Source organism: Heterocephalus glaber, unplaced genomic scaffold, assembly GCF_053883595.1.
Source record: "Heterocephalus glaber isolate CG9 unplaced genomic scaffold, H.glaber_assembly_v1.0 deba00001442, whole genome shotgun sequence".
Lineage (NCBI taxonomy): Eukaryota > Metazoa > Chordata > Mammalia > Rodentia > Bathyergidae > Heterocephalus > Heterocephalus glaber.
The window spans coordinates 22,196,110-22,220,876 of NW_028258296.1; the positions used below are offsets into that span (position 1 = coordinate 22,196,110).

General features: G+C 36.7%; 1 protein-coding gene across 2 annotated transcripts in view; it reads left to right on the forward strand.

The window, feature by feature from the left end:
• Hs2st1 (heparan sulfate 2-O-sulfotransferase 1) overlaps nucleotides 1–24,767 on the forward strand; it is a 217,405-nt gene that overhangs the window by 74,931 nt on the left and 117,707 nt on the right. The gene's annotated exons all lie outside the window — the stretch shown is intronic.

Genomic DNA, 24,767 nt, shown 5'->3' on the forward strand with positions numbered 1-24,767 from the left:
TAAGGTCAGATTGCCGTCCTTTACCTTATCAGCTAGGTTAACTTATGGTCTTAACAGTGTCCTTAGGATTTTTGATGGGTCTGGAAAGAAGAAAGAAAAGCCTAGGGACACAAGTGTAGGGAGTAAAGATAGTACAAATATGAATAACCTTGCGTCTAACTTTGTGTCTTAAAGTTTCAGTTTTCTTAAAATTTTCTTATAATTTAGACATTAGGGTTTTTGTCTCCTTTCTACCTATCTTTATTTCTTCTACTTCAGTAATAATATTTTTAATTCTAATATTCCAACTGTTCATGAGCTCCTGGATAGCGTCAGAATGATAGCCGATCACCAGAAAGACTAAACCATGATTAGAAGCTTAGAACTTTCAACCCTACCCTTATTCGGTAGGGATAGAGATTGAGTTAATTAAAATTGATCAAGCCTATATGATGAAGCTTCCATAACCATTCCTAAACTATGGCTTTTGGAACTTTGGTGTCCCCAGAGCGGGTGAGGAAATTCTATGGAAACAGCCCCCCCCCCCCCGCATCTGTTTCATTTGGCTGTTCTCAGTTGTATCCATTATAATAAACTGGTAAATGTAAATGCCTTCCTGAGTTCTGTGAGCTATTCTAGCAAATTTTAAAATCTGGTAAGGAGGCCATGAGAACTTCTGATTTGTAATCAGGTGAGACAGAGGTTGTAGATAACTTGGAGACTTGCTACTTGTGATTATCATCTTAAGTGATGGCAGTCTTGAGCTCTTAACCTAGTCAGTCTGCACTAATTCTGTATATTTTGTGTCAGAATAGAGTTAAATTGTAGGATACCTAGTTGGTGTTCACAGAGAACTGGAAATTCGCTTGGTATGGACAAGGTCCTGAGTACAATCCATGGTGCCGAAGGGGAAAAAAAAAAAAAAAAAAGAAAGAAAACCTACATATTAGACTCATTTGTGTATTGTGAATGTAGAAGAAAAAATAATATATTTTCCTTTGGTGTTTATTATGTCTTGACCTGTTTAGGATTCTGAAGTTACTGTGTCTTCATAAGTGAATTCCAAACTCAGATTTTCTTGATTTCTTTTTTTGTCTTTAGAGTCTTTTTTTTTTTTTTTTGTACTGGGAATTGAACTCAGGACCTTGCACCCACAAGGCAGGTGCCAGAACCACTTAGCTAAATCCCCGGCCCCATAGAGTCTTTTAAATACATCTTTTAAGTGTTTAAATTGATTGAGGTCAGTTATTCTTTCCTTTGCAACCTAGAACTAGCAAACTCTTGGAAATTATTATTTGGTAATCTTTAGTTAATATTTATTTCATTGGCTTATTCATGGGTATTTATAGAACCCTTACTTTTCCAAGTACTTAAGGACTTTGATAAAGAAGTTTTATATGCATATTTTAAAATCATGTTACTATGTGTGATTTAAAAGGCATATTCTTTGGAATGGAGCGCACGTGCCTGCACGCTCGTGCGCTCTCCCTCTCTTTCTCTCTCTCAGAATTTGTGGTCCTCAAAATGTTAATTAACCACACAAAATAAGCAGTTTAATGTTTTTTTCTTGAGGTAAAATTGGTCAGTGGCTGAAGGGAGGGAGCACAAGCAATGATAGTTATTTGGATATTATTATATTTAAATAGAAATTCAGAATCTGCAGATGAGCTTAAAGCCAAGGGCAGAACTTTGGATGTACGTGCAGTTAGTGTTTAATAATATTTTGCTGCTGATAGCAAGATGATTTTGAACCCTGTTAGATAAATTTTATTTATTGATATAATTTTATTGATTTAATTTTATTTATTGATTTTTGAGACAGTCTTACTGTGTAATTCAGGCTGGCCTTGAACTCACTATGTAGCTCAGGCTGGCCTCGAATTTACAGCAAATCCTTTGGCCTCAGCCTCTGGAGTGGTGGGATTACCATGCCATTATGCCTGGTTCCCTAAATTAATTTTAAAAATACATCTTTTAGGGGCCTGAGATTTAGCTCAGTGGTTCTGCCGCCTGCCCCACAAGTGCAAGAACCCGAGTTCTATCCCTGGTACCAAAAAAAAAAATCTTTTAGTTTAAATCTGTGGTAGTTTACAGCATTGTTTATACCTTGTGCCAAATCCCACTGTATTGTTCATATCTTGTGCCAAATATCATGCTGTTGTTTTAAATGTAATTGATGGCATTTAGAATCTTTAGATATATTTTTTAAAGGATTGCTGATTGAAAAAGTTTATAAATTTTGTTTTTGGTGTATTACTGTGAGAATCCCTTTTAGGGTGGGTTACAGCCTATTGATGAAAATTCACCATCTTTCTAAAGGCTATAAGTTTGGACCAAATACTCTGAAGGGTTTAAAGTAGCTCTGAGGAGATGTAGATTTATAAGCTGCAACTTAAAATGCCATGGCAAGTGCAAAGTTTTTCTTTTGTCCTAATTCCCTAGAGTAAAATCAAAGTGCACATATTTCAGATTAACTGAAATACTGCCCTTTAGGTATCTGTACCTGAAACGTAGTTTGGAATCACATATTTAAAGCTTCCGTTTCTGTTCAGTGGTTGGTATTGTTACACATTCTAAGTGGAAACCTTCATGGTAATAGATTTTGATTGAGAAGTTGTCAGTCATTGTAGCAGCCACATTAGACTACATTCATATTTAAATAGGAAAAGTGATCTGTTTAGAATTTTAAAAGTTGTTGCCATGGCAAAGTAAGTTGTTATCTCATCTTTTATCTTTGCCATTGGAGTGATTTGTCTGGCTGCTTATTCCCAGGAGTAGGAAGGATGAACTGTTCTGTTAGAAAGCTTTCATTAGGACAATGCTGAATGCTTCCTAATGGGATATAACAGACTACAGCTTTGTGAAACCTTCAGCTTTGGTTAGGTATACATAGAATTGATTCTTCTCAATTAAAAATAGGCAAGATAAAACTGCAACGTTTTTAAAGAAAAATATATGAACCTAATTTAACAGCATTTTTGACAGATTCAGTGAGCAGCATATCCATATTATATGCTATGAAAAGAATTTTATTTGAATGAGCCAGGCTTTCACTAAATTTCCTAGGCTGAACTCAAACTTGCATCCCTGCCTCAGCCTTCCAGAGTGCCATGCCTGTCTTAGATTCATGTAAAAGATAATTTTATTTTATATTAACTTTATTTTTATTGCATTGAATTTCTCTCTAGGAAGAATAATAACTCAGCTCTTGCCAGACTCATAACTATAGTAGATATTAACCCCAAATTGAAACTTAGTCTTTTTTTTTTTTAATTTGATTTTGTCATCAGACAGTATGGTGCTACTCGAGGGAATCTCCTTTTGTCTGCTTCTATAGTCAGCTTTATTTAAAATAAAGGTCTTCATTGGCAAATATTGTTTGCCATTTACCCTCAATTTGTATGGCTTTGACTATTGTACACCGAGCTATGTGCAATATGGGTAAGACTCATAGATGTGTTTAATTTGAGTATTTAGTATCATATTTGTTTGGCAGCTTTAAGACATACTACAGATTTGTAATGCTATATCTGATAATGCAACTATTATGATAATATTTACTGAGACAGAATTGTGATTTCTTGGTCATCTGAACATATGAAAACCATCTAAAAACATCAAAAACGTTTTGTATTAAAAATGAGTATATTAACTTAATACGTAAACAGCTTTTTAAATAGAAACGACTTTAACCTCAATCACTTCACAAGATAGGATCATACATCAATCAAGTCTTTCTGTTCTCTTATTTGATAATGTTTTATAACTAATTACTTGAGAGAGTTGAATATGGCTAAATGTTATTTTCTGTACAAGTATTCTACCACTGAGTTACATTCGCATCTCCACTATTTTCTGCTTTTGAAGAATGCTAAAATGTAGAGGTACGGAGAAGATAAAAAAATTTAAAGTAACTGAGGGAAAGCCCAGAGCATTGATTTTTTATGACATTAATACACATATAAATGCCAGTAAAAATCGTAGAGAACTCAAAATATTTGTAACTTTTTAGAGAATTTTAAGAATTTATCAATTATTATGTACCATGCTGATGTCTTTTTTATTGATAATGGTGGTATAGTTGCTGCTTTTAGTAGTGCTTTGCTGTATGGCAATATCTGGTTTTTCTTTGTGTCTATATTATTATTGCTTATCTCTTTTCTATTGTTAAGGGTAGAATAGTTGTTACTTTTAGTTAGTTTTTATGTATGTCATATCTAGTTTGTCTCAGGATCTTTATTACTATTGATTTCTATTAATAGTGGCATTGTTGTTGCTTTTAATTGGTTTTTTATTGTATATATCTGGTTCATCATTGTATCAACATTAGTGCAACTATTTTCTCCCCTCTTGAGTGGAGCCGAGGATCGAGCCCTTAAAAAGAAGGCTGGACACTAAAAATCCCTCAAATAAAAGTAGAAGAGTTATCCATCTCAACAGATACACAAAATATCAATATAGAAAGACAAGAAGTATGAAAAACTAAGGCAGCATGGCTCCTCTAAATTTCTATAATTCATCTGTAACCAAATGCAAAGATATCAAAGTGGATGAAATGCTAAAAAATTCAAAAGATTGATTTATAAAATGATTAATGACTTCAGAGAAGATACACATAAACACGTGAATGAATTAAGGAAGACCATGCCGGATATGTACATTCAATAAAGAGATAGATATTCTGAAGAAGAACCAAACAGAAGTCTTGGAAATGAAAAGCACAGTAAGTTAGATTTTTTAAAAAACTCAGTGTATAGCCTCATCAGTAGGGCCAAGCAGAAGACAGAGTTTCAAGACTTGAAGATAAAGCTGAGGAACTGTTAATGTGCAGACACTAAAAAACAAAGGGACGGGGACCAGAAATTATGAACAAAACATCTACAAACTCTAGGACATGGTTAAAAAAACAAACTTACAAATTTTTGGTGCAGAATACATAAGAGTGCTGAGGTTTACACTAATGACATAGAAATTTTAAAAGAAAGGTATAGATATTCAAGTACAGGAGGCATTTAGAACCCCAAATAGGCATGACTACAAAAGAACTTACCCATATCACATTATAGTTAAAATAGCAAGAATGTAGAATAAGAAAAGAAATTGAAAGCATCAAGGGAGAAATGCCAAGTCACTTATAGAGGCAGACCCATCAGAATAATTTCAGATTTATTTGCAGAAAGAAACCCTAAAGCCCAAGAGGGTGTGGAATGGTGTATTTCAAGCCCTGAAAGAAAATAGCTGCCAACCAGAATACTATATCCAGCCAAGATATCCTTCACAATAGAAAGAAGTAACAACCTTCAAAGATGAGCATAACCTAAGGAAATTCACGACTACTAAGCAAGCATTGCAGAAAATACAACCTGTTGAGAATTCAGAAAGAATCAAGCATGAGAAAATCAAAGTGACGAGGGTTAGTGCATATTTTTCCTGAATGTAAATAGTCTTACATACCTGTTTGGGGTTCTAAATGCCTCTCCAATTAAAAGACAGTTTAGCAGGAATTAATATGGGAAAATGCAAAAATGGAACAAAGTCTTTGTAAATAGGGAGGGGTGGAGGGTTTGAAGGGAGGGCAGGGGAAGGGGGAAAAATAACCAAGAGAGATTATGTAAAGGTGCAAATTTCCAATGATGAATGTCACTATATTGTATACCTAAAATGTACCAATAAAATTAAATTTTAAAAATAAAAGCAGTTTGGCAGATTGTGTTATAAAACAAGTTCCAACTCTTTGCTGCTTTTAGGAAACATACCGTACTAGCTAAAACGCAGACTGAAAGTGAAAATAAAAGTCTGGAAGAAAATATTTCACGCAAATGGAACCAGAAAGCAAGGTGAAACAAGACAAAGAAGGCCACTATATTAATAAAGGGAACAGTCCACTAAGAAGATATAGCAGTTGTAAAAACGTACATGCACTGAAGATTGGTACACTCAACTTTATGAAACAAACACTACTCAAAATTAAGGCAGACACAGTTCCCAGTACAATAACAATGGGTGACTTAAGTACTCCGCTCAACAATAGATAGGTCATCCATACAAAAAATCAGCAGAGACACATCTGAGTTAAACTACACCATACATCAAAAGGACTCAGTAGAGCCATTTCAGTACTATTAAAAATGAAAAGGGGGGGCTGGGGATTTAGCTCAGTGGTTTCGCCGCCTGCTGTGCAAGCGCAAGGACCAGAGTTCGATCCCAGGTACCAAAAAAATTAAAAGGGGAAAGTTAAAACAGACACCACTAAAGTCCAGAGGATTACTGGGGACTATTTAGAAACCTATATTCTAATACATTGCAGAATGTAGAAGAAATGGATAAATTTCTAGACACAAAACTTATCAAAACTGAACCACAAGAATTTTTAAAAATGCCAAACTGATCATTAGCAAATGATGAGATTGAAGCAGTAATAAAAAGTCTCCCAATAAAGAAAAGCCTAGGACCAGGTGGGTTCAGCAGCTGAATTTTATCAGGCCTTTCAAGAAGAACTAACATCAGTGCTCCTCAAACTACTTTATTAAATAGAAAGGGAAGGAATGCTTCCAAACTCCTTCTATGATGCCATCATCACTCTGATGCCAAAACTAGACAGACACCACAAAAAAGAAAACTAAAGACCAGTATCTTTGATGAACATAGATGCAAAAATCCTTAATAAAATACGTGCAAACTGATTTCAACAACACATTAAAAAGATCATACACCGTGACCAAGTTGGATTCATTCCAGGAATGCAGGAATGGTTCATACACAAATCAATAAATGTGTAATAAACCACATAAATAAAATCACATGACTGTTTCAACGCAGAAAAAGTCTTTGACAAAATTCAGTATCCCATCATGATTAAAGCCCTGCAGAAACTAGGTATTGAAGGATCATTCCTCAATATATGTAAAGGTCATATATGATGAACCCTCAGCCAACATCATTCTGATTGGGGGGAAAAATGAAAGTATATCTAAAGGAAATGAAGTCATTATAGGTATAGTATTTATAGTCTCATGTTTATTGCAGCACTGGTCATGTTAGCCAACTTATGGAATCATCCAAGGTGCCCATCAGCTGATAACTGGACAAAAAAAAATGGTATATATACATAAGGGAATATTACTCAGCTGCAAAGGGATTAAATCATATCATTTGTGCCAAAGTAGATGCATCTGGAGAATATCACATGAAGGTAAATAAGCCAGGCACAAAAAGACAAATACTGTATATTGTTAATCATTTATAGAAACTAAAAACTTGATCTCACTGAAGAGAGTAGAATACAAGTTGAGAACAGTAGGGGGAATGGGGAACAGAAAAAGGTTAGATAAGGGGCACCAAAAGTCAAAAGGAATTAATGCTATAGTCCACAACAATCTATGATAGTTTTCAAAATAACTGGAAAGAATACAAAGGGCCTCAGCACATAGAAATGATTAATATTTGAAGAAACAGATGTTATTTACCCATTCTATACAAGTATCAGAGTATCCTACTGTAACCCATTAACATATATAAATGTCAGTTAAAATAAAAACACAGTTGTATCTGTACTAGCCAGCTTTACTCTGAAACACAGAGACCAAAAATGAGAACTTTTATTAAAAAGGCAGTGTTCTATTTTTTAGGTCTAGAATCCTTTTTTTTTTTTTTTTTTATTGGTTTGTTTGTTTGGAGCTGTGATACTAGGGATTGAACCCATAGCTTCACTTTGAAACCAGTGAGAAATGTTTTCTTTTTTTTTTTAAATCCTCATGTCCATGTATGGTAACAAGTTAGATTTGTTTTATTTAAATAGACTAGCATTTAAATTATCAGATATATTGTGGTTGAATGTTTAATCTGTGGCAATAAATTTGGTATGTTGCAGAAGATCCAAACATTGAGGATATACATTCATTATAGTTGCTTTCTAATCAAATAATTAACTGTATAAGAGATGGAATTGGTTTTAACTGAGACTATAGTATATTGATATCAAGGGTCAAATGGATATAGGACTGAATCTCATTCCTTGTTGAGAACCCTTTCCCCTAAAAGATGAAATCTTTTAATTAGAAAATACTAATTTCAAAGATTGTTTTCCTTATAAATATCCTTATTTGCTTTGTTTAAAAGTTGTGGTAAGGTATACATAAGATAAAATTTACCACTTTTAGATTTACAGTCCTGTGACATTGAGTACATTCATATAGTTGTGTAACCATTGTCCCTTGTTTATCTCCAGAATTCACATATCTTCCCCTGCACACCTGTAATCCCAGCACGCTGAAGGCTGGGGCAGAAGGTTTGCGCCCAGCCTAGGCAATTTAACAATTTAGCAAGACCCTGTCTTAGAATAAAAAATACGGAAAAGGGCTAGGGCTGTAGTTCAGTTAAAGGCCCTAGGTTCAATCTCTAGTACTGACAAAGCGACAAAAACAACCCTTTTCTTTGCCTATTAAAACCGTTTTTCCCTCCTTTCAGTCCCTGCTAACCACTGTTCTCTGTCAGTATGAATTTGATTATCCAAGGACCTTATATAAGTGGAGTCATGCAGTATGTCCCTTTTTTTGACTTAGCGTAATTTCTTCAGGGTTCATTCATGTTGTAGCATATATCAGAATTTTACTCCTTTTTAAAGCTAAATAATACTGGATTGTATGTATATACTACATTTTGTATATCCATTCATCCAGTGTGTACTATTTCTTACCTTCTAAAAGTAGATGTCATAGATGAGAAATCTTAGGCCTACCACTGTTATTTAATTTTCTCCAAATCACAGTTATATATATGTTTTATATTTTAAAAAATATAGTTACCAAGAAGCTCAAGATAGTTTTCAGTAAGGCTTGGAAATGGATGTTTTAGTATCATTCTGTTTGCTCAGAATTACTAGCTGTGAAATGACCTAACTTGCCTGGTTTTTGAGATACCTGTCCTTAAATTCGTTTTGTCACTATAACATTTTCCAGGAGGAAGCTTTTCTTAAGAGTACCCCCATCACGTACACACATAAGAAATGAAAGAAAATGGAGATAAGATAATGAATTAGGGCTTAAATATGTAAAAATTCAATAAAAGCTAGGAAAACAAGAAATTAAAGATAGGCTAAGCTTTTTAAGATCTGTAACATTCTTTCTCCTTGAAAAGTTTGCTGGTATTCCTTTCCAGTCAATCCTGTCTCCCACTTGAACTGTACAGTATTCTGATTTCTATTTTTGCTTTTGTTTTCTGTGGTACTGGGATGGAACCCAGAACCTTGAATGTACTAGGCAAGCAGTCTATACTCAGCCACATCCCCAGCCCCTAACATTCGGATTTCTAGAACTGTAAGTTAGCGTTGCCTTTTCTTGAATTTCATACAAATGGTACCGTGTAGTATGTTACCTCCCTTTTTTTCCTTGACTCTTTAGGTTCAGCTTTTGAGATTTTTTTTGAGATTTCAGTTATGTTGGCATGTGTCAGTACTCAGTTCTTTTCATTGTATAACTATATCACAATTTATTTTTCTTGCTGGAAATTTGAACTTTTTTGCTCTTTTTTTTGGATATAGGGGATCAAACTCAGGTCCTTGTGCTTGCGCAGCAGGTGGCGAAACCACTGAGCTAAATCCCCGGCCCTTTTTTGGTCTTTTTTAAAAAAACTCCGTAAGTTTTTGTGAAAAAAGACACAGTCAGCTTTATCCTATTCTCTTACAGAATTTAAGTTTTATGTGAATTAAATGTTTAAAAGAAATATGTTGCACCTTGCCATTTTGTACAGATAGTAGTTTAATATTCAATTGTAAATATATTAAATTGTTTTAGCAATCATCCCATTAGCATTTGCAGGAAGTTGAAAACTGAAGACCTCAGTATACCAAATATTGTTAAGCTTTCATCTGTTTTACTTTTTAACTATTAGTATTCATGATTACGAATGAAATGTAGTATAGTTTTTTTGTTTTTGTTTTGTTTTGTTGTTTTCTCTTTTGTGTTGTGGTATATAGGTCCTTACTGAAATGTTCACTTAAAAGGATGGGGGGCTCCGCCCCTTTGCTTTATCTTTTAATCAATACCGTACATTGGCATTCTTGTTTATGTCAGTTCCTTTGTGTGTTTAATGTGAATTAGTTTAAGGTTTTAAATGAATTTGTAAAGCCACTCCTTATTTAACTGTGTTTACTTCATTGATCTTTAGATGAAAGTGTTAGAATTTGTTAACTTAAATCTATTTTGCACTCTAGCCCTTAGTATTTGTGACCAAATAATATTAGATGCTTAATGCATCTAAGCCTTTTACGGTATTTTGCTGCATGCTTATTCCCCCCACTACCTTAATTTACACAACTTAAAGTTGTTTACACAGGAAACCAAACATTTGAATTCATCTTACAAAGGCAGAAATTGACACCTGTTGTTTTTAGAAAATAACATAAATCATTCTTTGATAAAGCATCTTAAGACCTTTGCTTGGCATGTTGAGATGATCATTAACTATTTCTTGGTTTTATTTCTTCAAAAGATTAAAAAGAGCCACCTCTTGAACTTTCCATAATGGTCCTAATTTCTTACAATTAAGGATTATTTTCTCTGGTGTATTTGCTAAATATAATTTTACTTTCCTTTTAAATTTATTTTATTAAAAGTGATTTCATTAAGCATATGATTTAAGGTTTCCATCGTTTAGTCTTTGTCAGGGCTGAGTTATTAGTTCTAATAGGTTGATATTGCTATGCAGTTCTTCCCATCCTGGGCAACCCCCCTCCCCCATTTTGAGACAGGCTCTTGACTGTGTAGCCCATGCTGGCCTTGAACTCTTGATTACAGACATGTGCCTCCACACTTGTGGTAGCCATTCTTGTGATTCTATTACCCTTGGTAGACAAAATAATGCCTTTCCCCAAAATGCCTATATCCTAATCCCTGGAATTTGTGAATTCATGTGTTGTTACATGAGAGAAGGGTAATAATAGAAATAGCAGATGAGATTGAGTTTGATAATCAGCTATCTTTAAAATAGGGAGATAAATTTTGATTATCCATATGGGACCATATAATTATCTAGGATCCTTAAATTGTGGAAGAGGTCAGACTTTATTGGCCATTGTTGGCTTTGAAGATGGAGGAGAGGCATGAACTAAGGGGTACTGGCAACATTCTAAAAGTGGGAGAAGGCAAGAAAGTGAGTTTTTCACCAAGAGACTCTGGAAAGAGACAGTCCTTCTGACATCTTAATTTTAGCCCAGGAAGACCCATTTCAGTCTTCTCATCTCCCGAACTGTAAGGTAATAAATTTGTGTTGTTTTCAATCCCCAAGTGTATGGTAATTTCTTATATCAGCTGTAGAAATATAATACATCACCTAACTCGCATGACTTTTGCTGTCTTTTTTACCCTAGGCCTTGGTAGATAGTCTCTGTTCTGCCAGGTACTCTTTCTCCCTCTGACTTGGTAGGTACATTCCATAACCTCCCCTAATGGTTATTAGCATGACATTGGTCAAGGTTCTTAGTAGTAGACAAAAGTAGATCCACAGTAATTTTAACACAAAAGGAGTTTTAAAAGATCTTATAGCATAGGGAATCATTGGGAAGGCTAAGGGAGCAAATTAAGCTTCTGGAAAGGTTTCTCAGAATCCCACTGTGGAATTGGACAGCCTAAGGAGCAGCTATTTTTGCTCTGATCTGAAAGCCACAGAATCAGAGGGCTTCTAACCACAGCTTCCAAATCATTTTGGAGGTCTGGCTTCAGATTCATTATGCCTTTGCCATGACCCAATCTTACTCTGTTCCACATTGACCTAGACTGACTCTGCTGTTACCTTTCTGATCTTATTCCTGTTACTTTCTCTTCTCCATCCACTTTGGTCTAGGAATATTATCTTGCTAATTCTAAACCACATTCGGCATGCTTCTTCTGCAGGCATTTTATTGTTCTGTCTACCTGAAACCCTTTCTTTAGATAATCTGGATCAATTTCAATTCTTCTGTTAAATAATATTATTACAGTGATACCTATCCTGCTTATGTTGTTTAAAATTGCAGTGCTAACCCATCTGAGTACATTTAATTATCTTGGCTTTATTTTTCTTTTTAGTATTTATCATCTCTTAACATAGTAACAATTTATCCATTTTACTCAGTGCACTAGAGCAATTATTTTTATTTGTTGATGCATCTTCTAATGCCTAGCACGGTGATTGATAAAATGTGTATGCTCAGTAAAAATGTATTGAAGGAATGAGTATGTATTCCTGAAAGTGTAGAAAGACTAGGTGGCCCATCATGTCTTTTTAAAAAAATTTTTTGGTACCGAGGATCGAACTCAGGACCTTGTGCTTATGAGGCAGGCATGGTGCCACTGAGGTAAATCCCTAGCTCACCATCATGTCTTTTTTAATCTCTCGAGATTCTTTGGTTCTATATAAACTTCCATTCAGTGTGGCTTTAATAGCCTCTAGTTTCTAAATTAAATAATTATTTGTATAAAATATAAATAGCTATGCATATCTAAATCTTAAGTCAACAGGATGGGGTCAGTCCTTTACACACAGCTGTTCACAGGTATTGTATAAATTTTTCTGTTCATTTATGGTAGAATAGGATTTTATTTGACATGATTTGTCCTAAAATGTGATAGAAAAGTTAAACAAAAGATGCCTGTAATTTTGCTTTTTCAAATGGACCATGGCTCGATGCAGATATTCTTGAAAAAAACAAAAACAAAAACTATACTTGCTTTGGATTAAAATAAACAATACTAATGCTCTTTTCATGGTAGATGTATAAAATGAACTATTTTTTGTTCAAAGAGTGATCATCCAAATAGCAGATCAAAAAAAATAGAAACAGTTCCTTTTTTTTTTTTTTTTGATACTGGGGATTAAATCCAGGGCCTTTGCACTAAATTATATCCCCAGCCTCTTATTTTTATCTTTTTTGAGACAGGGTCTCACTAAGTTGCCGAGGCTGGGCTAAAATTTGTGATCCTCTTGCATTAATCTGGGATTACAGCCATGTACCACCATGCGTGGCAGTTTCTTACTCTTGTATCTATATTATGCTTAATATTTCAGAGATTAAGTATAGAAGGTAGTGAAAAAAATCAGTTTACAGTTTCTTAGTAACTCAGATTAAAGGTTTATGATTGCTAAATTAGAAGGTAATGGACAGAATTAGAGGGTTTTGTTTTTATACAGCTTTAAAAATGTATTCTCTATTTTCATGGATAATTGAGTTCCTTGGAAGAAATCCGTAATTGCCTCTCTCTTAGTTCCTTAAATTCTTTTTCCTCTATGCCCTTTATGTATACAGTGGTTGAAGGCTGCTTTGTCAAACTGTTTTCCTAAATGTTACTTGCCCTGTAAATGATGTTATCTGTGTAAGCCAGGAGAATTCTTGATATCAAACAGTTTTATTCCCAATCTTCCTAAACTACCACATGCACCAAGTAATTAAGCATTTTCCAAGACCAGGAGCTATTTATTTCACATAATAGATAAAGGAGGAACATCACCTGTTCTTCCTCTTGTTCCCATTTTCAAGGCTAGGTAATATTAACCTCAAGATTGTTTTGTTCATAAATGTGACTAATAGTATATATATTGTGAAGAGGGTTTGGATCACAGTTTGACTGCACCGAATATCTATCAAGGCTTCTCTGAGGGGCCAGAATGAGTCTCAGGCATTCATACAGTAAATATTCAAAAGTAATAGTCTTACTTTATATCACTTGAATCAGCATAGTGACCTTACTCTCCTAACTTCATTTTCCCAAGTAGGCATTTTCAAGCAGAATTTTGAAACAGTCTATGGTACAGATGTTCTTCACATTTATATCTAAATATGCCTACTTGCACCTGAATATACTCTTTCCTCCCCCTTTTTATTTTGGTACCGGGGATCGAACTTGGGACCTTTTGCTTGCGAGGCAGGCGGCAGAACCGCTGAGCTAAATCCCTGGCCCCTTGTACTGAATCTTAATATAGCACTTAAGATATACTTGTATATACATGTATCTGTTGTATAAGTAATCCATTAGCTCAGTGTACAAGAGAAGCGCTTAGCCAACCACACACAACCACTTACTCGAAATTTATAGCATTGTTCTTGCCCCTGTTACTAATGCCTACCACCTCTTTTTGTCTTTTTGAGTCTGTGGACACTGGGTCATCATTTATTTTTCTCTTATATGTCTTTAGATTTCCAGGATGAGAGAGACTTACCTCCTCTCCCATGGTTAGTCAAATAAGGGTTGTCACATGCTCATATCAGTTCTGTTTACAGTGGGGCTGAAGATCTAAGAGGAGACTGTATACTTTTTAAAAATTTATTAGTACATATATGTAATGTGTACATTCCTTGTGTGGAGTTGGAACATGTACATAGCACATCTTAATTCCCTTTTTCATCCCCTTTCCTTCCCCTCCATCTTTCTCATGATTCCCCTTCCATTTGAGAAAGTTCTTTTATTTTGTTCTTATAATTTAGGTTTCTCATATAAGAGAAACCATGTGAGATTTATGCTTGTACATGTCTCAAGGTTCATCCGTTTTCTACAAATGACTCATGTTTTTCTTTATGGCAGAGTAGTATTCTATTGTGTGTAAATACCACATTTTCTTTATCCATTCATCTGTTATCCAAGTATCTTGGAAGGCTGCTTCCAAAATGCAGGATCATATCAAATAAAAAAACTTCTGCACAGCAAAAGAAACAACCAATAGAGTGAAAAGACAACCTACAAAATGGCAAAAAGGAATTTTTTGTCACCTGTTCCTCAGACAGAAGACTAATATCTACACCAGAGGGAAACCTATGGCACGCTTGCCACAGCAGGCTCCCGGAGCCCTCTCTGGTTGGCGCACAAGCCAGCTCAGCCCAGCCAAGGTTTGACACATTATCAGCATGCATACAGCAGCAGAAATCACATTAATTGTGACAAAGCTCACCAAATGCAAATTTTTACCTTTCAGTAAAAAGCTGTTTGTATTATTGAAAGCTCTGATGTATTTTTCTTTTAAGACAAAAGATTTTAATATATAAGTTGTTTTTTTCTAAACTAAAACTTCAGTATTCAGGTTTAATTGCAGTGTTGGTGCTTTGTGATAAATGGGTTTTGAGTCACAGTTTTAGCACTTCTCTATAAAAGTTTTGCCATCAGAGATCTAGAATCTATAAAGAACTCAAGAAAATTAGACCCCTCAAAGTAAAGACTCAATCAAAAAATGGGCAAATAAAATGAATAGACACTTCACAGAAGTACAAATGGCCAATAAATACATGAAGAAATACTCAACATGGCTGTTAGAGACGTGCAAATTAAAATAACACTGAGATTCCATCTTACACAACAAAGAACGACCATCATCAAGAAATCAAATACTGGATAGGCTGAGGGGATAGGGGGAACCCTTCTCCCTTGTTGGTGGGAATATAAACTAGTACTGACACCACTTTGGAAATCAATATGGAGATTCCTCAAAAAACTAAAACTAGAAATTACACTTGACCTAGCTATTCCTATTCTAGGTATCTTCCCCAAAGAGTTACAGATGTATTAGAGATACATGCATGCCCGTGTTTATTTATAGCAGTACAATTCATACCAGCTAAATCTTGGAAGAAGCACACCATTTAAGGTCACATCAAGATGATGAAAAGTAAAAGTAAGATTTAAAAACTAATTCTTTTTTATTTTATGACTGTGATTAGATACAAATATGTTAGGGATGGTACAGGCTTCTTTCTCCATTACCTTCTCCTGTGGGAGGGAAGAGGAAATTGCAGGACAACTACAAGAAAGTGTTTCAGAATGCCAGAAAAAAAATGCTAACAGATCTCAGTAAGTATAGACTCTGCTCTTCTCTGTGTGATATATCTTCTAACAGTAGAGTTCTGTATTTCCTTACCTACGAACCTCTTTGTACTATCTTCTTAAAAAAAAAAGCTGGGTGTGGTAGACATCCCTATAATCCCAGCACTGGGAAGACTGAGGCAGGAGGATCGCCATGTGTTCAAGGCCAGCCTGAACTACACAGCGAGACCCTGTCACAAAAACGAAACCCTTAAAAACAATCTTACTCATTTTGCTACACCTTTGATTTTGTTCCATCTTTTTTTAATCCTTTTTGTCCCCCATCTCACTTTTCCCAGATATGAATTGCATTCTTGCTTTGTGCTTTCATATAACCAGTAGTTTGATAGTTCTCTTGGGGTGGAAGATTTGGGATGAGAAAAGTATAGATCCATTGTCTAAAAGACATTTGCAATTTAATTTTTTTGTGTCATAAATATATTTTACCTCTCATTCACATTAACAAATATTAGGAAACTGTATAAGATAATGTCAGTCTTCCCTTTTTTCAGAAAGATTTTGCCTCTGCATATAGTGGGCCTGATAGAGGCTGCACATGGGAACTTGCTTCAGTGATAATGGAAATTAAAGTCTGGCATGGTGGTGCACACTTGTAATTCTACCACTTTGAGAGGCTGAGGTAGGAGGATTGCAAATTTGAGCCAAGCCTGGGCAATTTATTGACTTAGACCCTGTCTCAAAATACTAGAGACTAGAGATCTAGCTCAGTGCAAAGGTCCTGAGTTTGTTCCCTAGTACTACACGCAAGTGGACACACACGAAAGAATGGCACCAATTTACAGGCAAAAAGCTTTACTTGAGAAAATGGAAAGGTGCTTCAGCTTGCAGAGAAGGAAAGCTGAAGGGGCAGCACAGATCTGAGGTGATCAGACTGGCCCTTTAACAACAGAGCAGGAGGTGACCAGCTTTTAAAGGTGTAGCAATGGCGTGGGGTCTGGTAATTTTTTATTGGGCCATGAGTGTGATATATTTTGTGACTTCTTCCTTGTGTTTTTTGTTGTTTTTTTTTTTCTTCCTTGTGTTTTAAGGGATTTTTCTCCCTATGTAGGACATGGATTGGCACCCATTCTTGCCCCCTTCCCCGATTTTGCTGTTACAGTACTCCTGGTTCTTACCGCAGAGTAGGGAGGTAAGACGAGGACACATTCAGTTCCTTGTTGGTAAAGGATGATGGGGAAAAGACATGTTTTCCCCTGTAGTCGGTGGCAGGTCAGAGATTAAGGAGAATCTGTCTCTTGTCCCCATGAGGGTCGCCATCCTATTTTAGGCCTGTCTTTCCTATTAAAGCTCAGTGTGTACGCATGTCAAGTAAAATCCATGTTAACAGTTAAAATTTATTACATCATATAAAGAGTTTATACTTAAAGTTAAACATGATAAGTTTAAATCCCAAGTATGTCACCTTCTTTGGATAGAGGTTTAAATTTTCAGGATTCTGTTTTCTTATCTGCAAAATGGAGATAATTTTAACAGGATCAAGGCCAGACTGATTGGCCTGACTGACTGGATTTGGTTGTCTGCTGATATTGGGAATAAGAGACAAATAATATAAAAAGAAAAGTAAATTTAATTTGATGAAACGGGAAAGACAGCTAATCTGCTTTCCTGGAATCCATGGAAGTGTGACAGTTCTTAGAGGGGAGAACAACCCCAAGGAGTACACACGTCTGGATTCAGCAGGCTCTGGCCCTGCCAGCCAGCCCAGAGAGGCGCACCCATTCTGCATTCTGTCCTCTGTGCCAGCTGCCAGGGCTTTGGGGAGCAGTTTTGACTTCCGTTCTTGACATGAGATGATTGCCTGTAGGGAGCTGCGATGTACTGATCACTTACAAAAAGGAGCAGGGCAGTGACTGGAACTGAGAAAGCAGCACAAGGCTTTGAAAAGTTTAATTTTAAGGGAAGTCTGTCACAGACGTGTCTCATCAAGTTGTTGTATGAATTAAATGAGAAAATACAAAAATAGCTGGCATATTTTGGCTCTTAGATACATTCATGTATTAATAAAAGAGGGATAAACTATATCCAAAATACCCTTAAGACAGAAGACTTTAGTAACCAGATGATTAAATATACTTTGACCCTTAAAGATTAGGTTTTAATTATCTGGGAGACTTTTTTTTTTTTTTTGGTACTGGGGATCGAACTCACGACCTTGTGCTTGCTTGGCAGGTGGTGGCATCACTAAACGAAATCCCCAGCGCTGGAAGACTTTTTTTTTTATCTTGAGCATCTGATACTTTTGACGGTTCAGGTTATTTGGAGTTTTGTAATGCCTTAATTTTCTGATCCTTATGTGTACTGTGCAGAGAAGGAAGAAACACTCTTCTTTTTACCCAGCTCAGGTTCATTAGCTTGGGTCCCTTAAAAGACAGATTAGCAAAGCATATGAATTTATTTAATATAAATTTTACTTGACACGGAAGCTTTCATAAAGACATTAAGTGGCTGTGGTAGCACATTCCTGTAATCCCAGCACTCTGGGAGGCTGAGGCAGGAGGATCTCCAGTTTGAGCTCAGCCTGAACAGCTAAGTAACTTAGCAAGACCTTGTCTCAAAAAATTAAAAAGGGAGGCTGGGAAATGTAGCTCAGTGCAAAGGCCCTAGGTTCAAACTCCAATCAGGGGAGACAGGCTGAGTGTTTTTATGGTAGGTTTGATCAAGTGAGTGGAAGGTTGTGGAAGAGTGTCATAGTGTTGCTGGTTAAAGGCCAAATCTACGCCAGGGGTCTGGATCCATTCACCTGCCTTCTATCAAGAGTACCGGAAGGCTTAGTGTGGTGGCAGTACCTATAATCCCAGCCTTCTGGGAGGCTGAGGCAGGAGGAGCCCCCAAAATTCAAGCCCAGCCTGGGCAATTTAGGGACTTAGACTGTGTCTCAAAATTTTAAAAAGGGCAGGAATTGTAACTTGTTGAGAAGGCTCTGTATTCAATCCCCAGTCCCCCAAGACACCATCAACAATAACAAAAAAGCCCATAAAAATGGAAAAATGAGTTTATTTACAATTTGGCCAAATTAGGAGGGCAGCTAACACCCCCTCCCCTACAGATGTGCTTCAGTTTGAGCAGAGTAGAGCAAAGCCTGGCAATATGCATGTGTAAATTTAACCAGGCTCTTGCCCCCCAGAAGGACCCAGGAAATGTTGAGTTCTCCTTAGTGCTTGGGCTAGGGTGTGGTGGTTTTGGGGTGTCAGGAGGGGAAAGCTACAGAAACAGCTTAGGGTTTTCTTTAAACCCTAATTAAGATTCACTGTAACATCTTGGTTATGACTGGATAAAGAAAAAGTAAAGCTGAGTGGAATAAACTGCAGGCAGTTAGCAAGGCCTGTTGGTTCAGAGCCCTCTGGTCATTGCTGTGTCGATGGACATAATTATGCTCCTTTCTGCCAGTTCAGGGAGAGTTCTCTCTCAAGAGTCTTAGGACAGTGACCTGGGAAAGTCAGAAAACTACTGTAGCTGCTGCTAGGAAGTTCTTCAGCTTAAATATTCTGTACACCAGGTCCTGTATTCAACTGGCTTTCAACGTCAAAAGTGTTACCCTTTTGTAATTTATGCAGCACACCAAGAAATCCACAAACCAACAAGAGGACTTGGAGAATGGGTACCCCTTTTCTGTAGCACATACTTATTTAGCTCTTATATCCAGATTATTCCCCTTTGTAAAAATATGGCAGGGTTTTTTTTTTTGAGGGGGGTGCACCCACTTACGTCTGGTGAAATGTGCTACTATAAAATATTTCTGTCTTAACAGTACTTTAAAAATATTATATTGATACTTAACAATTTATAAATATGTTGTTCTAAGTTATGTTAAATGAGATCCCCATTCCCATTTCTGTGCAAATTACATTACCTATGAAACATCATTTCACATTTACATAAATTCAGATTCATCAGATTATACCAAGAGAAAACTTAATCACCTCACAATTGTGTAATCAATTCAATATGATTGCATTTTTCTCCTGAGGCAGTTTGGTAAACTGATGTTTGTATGGATAGATGGCTCCCCAGGTAATGCAGTTCTGTACATTTTGTTTTGCAGTGTTCTTCAGTGGGTATATGTGTGTGATGTGTATAGAAATTCAATGAAATTTCTCTTAACTTCGTTCAACAAAATTCCCTTGCAGGCACCTGGTTTACTAGAGCCCATAGTGGAAACAGCTCCTCGTTCACTGTTGACTTAATTCCAGAATAGAGAAGCACATGTGTAAAGTGAGATTGAAATTTGCAACACAAGGATGCTACCCTCTCCTTTGCGGATTCAATTTAAGAAAAAAATTAATAGTGATGATTTCTGAAAGAAGATGTAAAAGTATAATTTAATCTTTAACAGTGAAATGTGAGAGGAGGGTTAAACTTAAGGCTGGTTTAGGCTCTTTTTGCAGAATGGAAGCTGTATTGTTTCTTAAAGGATAGTAAACTGAAATAATATATGCTTTTTACTATCCAGTCTGATTAGTAGTACTTTGACCATGTATTTTCACAAAAACAAAATACATACTGTTGCAAAATAATAAAAGTTTTCTGGAATTCAGTTAAGAGTGTAAATATTTCAAACTTGAAATGTAGTGGTGAGGTCAGGGGAAGCCTGTCCCTCGGGGTTGTCCTTCCAGGATGTCAGGAAGATTGAAGCTGTAAAATGACTGAGCTAGAGATCCATCCCCAGTCCTAGCACCATTCTTGAACGTAGTAGAGGATGACCAAAATTAATAAATTCCAACTTGATAAAGTGTCAGTGGTGGCATATATCTGTAATTGCAGTCACTTAGGCTGAGTCAGGAGGATCTTCAGTTTGAGACCATCTTTTGACCTCCTCTCAAAAAAAAAGTGTAGGAAGTTTTCCTCCATTTCCCAACTCTTGTCATTTTGTCTTTGCTCTTTGATGTGAAAGAGTTCAAATCTATATGGTTATTTAACTATTGGATTTCTTGTTTCTCAGTTGGCTTTTCCTGGGTGTGCCGAGCAGGCTCTGCATTGTGGCACTTGAAGTGCCCACAGGAAGCAAGCCCTCTAGCCAACAAGAGACTGCTGTGGAGAAGAGGGCTAGTTCTGGCAAAGATAGTCACTTCTGTAGTCATCGGCTAACCATGTGAACTTCTGCTCTTACTGTTCCCTGTTGAAGGAAAAGGTTGTCCTTGTGATACAAATAGCAGGAATTAAATAGTTTGTCTGAGAAGTGCCCCAGTATCCTACTCTGGGACAGCAGGTGGGAGAGAGCGCTCAGAATCAAAGGGTATCTGGTATCAAGAACCAAAACTCATGTTGTTACAAAGACAGTGGACTGTTGTGTGACAGAAGAGGCCACACTCTTGATAGGTTTTCTGAGCCCCCTAAAATTGATCCAACAGTACAGAGTGGTTTTATTAATACTGTGCATTTGATTGAGGATCATACTGTGTTGTCTTGGGTAGACCTTGGCCTATAATTCAGTCTCAGCCCACAGTGAACTGTGTGGTACCTGGTTTGGAACTGGCCTTCATTAATCTGCTAGGCATTATCACCACACCTGGTTCTTGGCAGCAGGCGGATGTCTGGTCATCCTTACCAGGATTCTTTTAGCTCCTTGGTCCACAGCTGCCAGGAAAAGAAACAGATTCATGGGGAAAGGTACCGATGTTAAAAGAAAAAGTCACTTATCCTCCTATTATCCATTGGAGTTGGTTTACTCTCCTGAGGTGAAATGAGCGGGGCCATTGATGCCCATGGTTCTCAAGGGATGAAAACTGGAAAGAGCAGTTCTCACTCGGTCTTGTTTCTTCTTTATCTGCAGAACCTAACATGGAGTCTGCTATGTCACACCTATTTCATAAATCACATAAATGAATAAATGAATGAATGACATTGGAAGTTGTTAACCAGTTTGTTCCTTTATGGTCAAGAACCCTACAAGAAAAGCCCTGCAAGGAACTTGACACCTTAACCAGGGAATAGTTTATCCCTGAGTGAAAACATGAGCTAAGGCTAATCACCTCTCTCCGAAGTCAGTTGTTTCAGACCGCCAGCTGGAATTCCTAGCTTTGTAGGTAGTGAAATGGTTTAGGAGGCAGGAACTCAGGGGGAAAGAGGGGGGATGGCCTTAAGGGCTTGGTGTAAAAAAATAAATACCTTCTAATTTTGGCCCCTGAGCAAAGAAGGTTCGAAAACTCTTTTGAGGAGTGAATAGCTTCCCTTGAAACTCTACCTTGTAGTTTAAATCAGCTCTAGAGGGATTCCAGTGTCAGTCTGAGCCGAGTACTCTTTTAAAGCCAATGATACGCATATTTTGGATCTTCCCCACCTTGTTCCAGCCGTGGGCTCTGATGATGGAAAGCCCACCCTCACTAATCTGTCCTCAAGTAGGGTGTGGGGTGTTCTGGTGCTGTGTGACCCTCTGTATTGAACAGCTACCAAGAGTATAATTACTCCCGTGAGCCTCTGCTGTCTATCCCAGTTCCCCTACTCCTTGTAAAGCATCAGCCAGGCCCTTAGGGTCCAACTTCATCTCTGGGACATGGAGGCCACAAGTCAGAGATAAGAGTCTGACAAATAGCAGACCCCAGTTATTAGGGTTTGGCACAAGGGTGGCTCCTCCAGGCCCCTGATTCGGGTACCCCTCAGGAAGAATTTCTTAGTATCAGAAAAAGGTGAAAGGGAGCCCAGATCTGTTCCCCAAATTAGAAACTAGATCCATGAAATCTTAAGAACAGAGGTTTTTGGGTGCATAAAAGGTGCGCAGTGTAGGAAAGAGACCTGCAGCTTGTGAGTTACCTCAAAAGGTTTTGGCTGAGTATGGATAGCACCCACCATGGGCAGCAATTTCACATGGGCTTATGAGAGAATGTAGTGGTGAGGTCAGGTTGTCCCTCCAGGATGTCAGGAAGATTGAAGCTATAAAATGACTGAGCTAGTAAGAGAGCCAACCCCAGTCCTAGGACCATTCTCGAACGTAGTAGAGGATGACCAAAGTTAGTTTCTTTTCATATAGCTCTTCCTGGGCAACATAAAGATGACATGAAGAGTAATAAAGGGAATTAGATAGGATTGAGGTGTTAGAAATTGTAAATTTGCCTAGAGAGAAAATGAAAAGGCTTTGGAGAATATAGTAGCAGGATGACAGTCATGTTTATTGATTTATTATTTTCCTTTAATATCTATTGGATCAATTATACTCCATCAATAACTGCTAGAAAATTCTAGGTATACAATACTAAACAGGATAGACAAACTTGTTGCTTCATTGGAGCTTACGTTCTGTTCAGGGATAGGAAAATAAGTAAACAAAACAGTGCCATAGAGTGATAGTACTCTGAAGGAAACAGTAGAGAGTAGAGTGATAAAAGGGTGATGTGGGGAGCTATTTTAGATTCAGTGTACAGGGAATGTCACTGAAAAGGTGATCATTAAGGTGATGACATAACAGTGGTGTTAGGCTTCCTAAAGTGGTAAGCTAAATCACTCAGATCAGCTTTTTCACAGAAATTAGTGAAATATGCTGGATTAAGTACGTTGAAAACACTCACATATCGAAAAAATGGCCACTTTATACATGACAGCCTATAACCAGATAGGGACTAAAGAGGGCTGGCTTAATGCTAAATAAACCAGGAAAACAAAATGGAAAGAGATTTTTAAAAGTAACAGAAGTATGTCCGTATACTGTCTTTCATACATACTTGCATCAAGGTTTATATAAGGCAGGCAGACTGGAGATGATCCCATCTGCAGTATCCTCTCTGAAGCAAATGTTTGACCTCAGTGAACTCCTACAAATACATTTTCAAGTAAACGAAGGTAATAGTGCGTATGAAGAAACAGACAGCTGAACCAGAGTCAGCAAGAATAAACAGATGCAGAGTCAGAACTCCACAGATTTCAGATACTGAAATTATTAGACACAGGTTTAAAATAACTGTGTTTATGAATTATGAAACACATAAAAATATCTACAAGGAAATCATAAAGAGTAGCAGATTGAGGAACCAGACAAAATTTTTAGAAATGAAAACCACAGTAACTGAAATTGAATGAATCTTCTGGTTCTGCCTGTGTTGAATAGATTGTGTCAAATGAGTCCTGCTACTAAAACAGATTATAAAAGTTGGGCCATATATATATATATATATATATATATATATATATATATATATATATGTAAATATATCAAACAGCTCTGTGAAGAATTTGGAGAGTCACCAGTGTAAGCTGAAGTTGGTGGGCTATGATTCTTTAGAAAAGAGATGCTCATAAAGTGATCTCTGTGTTCATTTTGGCTTTTTCCTTTAAGGAATTTTCCAATGTTCAGTGCTGGATAAAGCTGAAGTAGTAAGATGTAGTTTTATGTGGTTAAGGATTCCAGAGAGGATATGAACTAAGGCCAACTCCTAAAGGAGGGAGAACTACAAGGAATTGAATATTCTGCACCTAGCACTGCATGTAAATTCTCCCTCAAGTGTGATAGAACCGAAGGCCCAGAGGAAATTCCAGCAACCTTGGGAGATACAGATTAGAGTTGAAATCTATTGAAAACTAGTAAGTGGCACACTGAAGCCATTATCTAAAAAGTATATACCTCTAGGATATATTCACTCATGTATAACTATTTTGTTCATAAGCTCTAAAGATGAAAGGGAGTCTGTTTAAAGAAATTCAGTAATAGGAATATACTAGTACTGTGATCTTTTTTTGAACTATATGGAGGAGTTAGGCAGTATCTCAAAGACAAATGTTGTATGAGGTTTTAGAGATTAAACTACGAAAGTAAATACACTGTACGTCCATTATCAGTTGAAGGAATGTATGATCCTTACTAACTTTTCCTTTCTTTACTAGAAATTGAACCTGGGACTTTGTAGATGCCAGGCAACTGCTAGGCGAGTGCTTTAACATTGAGCTACATTCCGTAGCCTAACTTCTCATTTGTTGTACCAAATTGGCACAGGAAGTAAGAACACAGAGCTCAAGGTATCC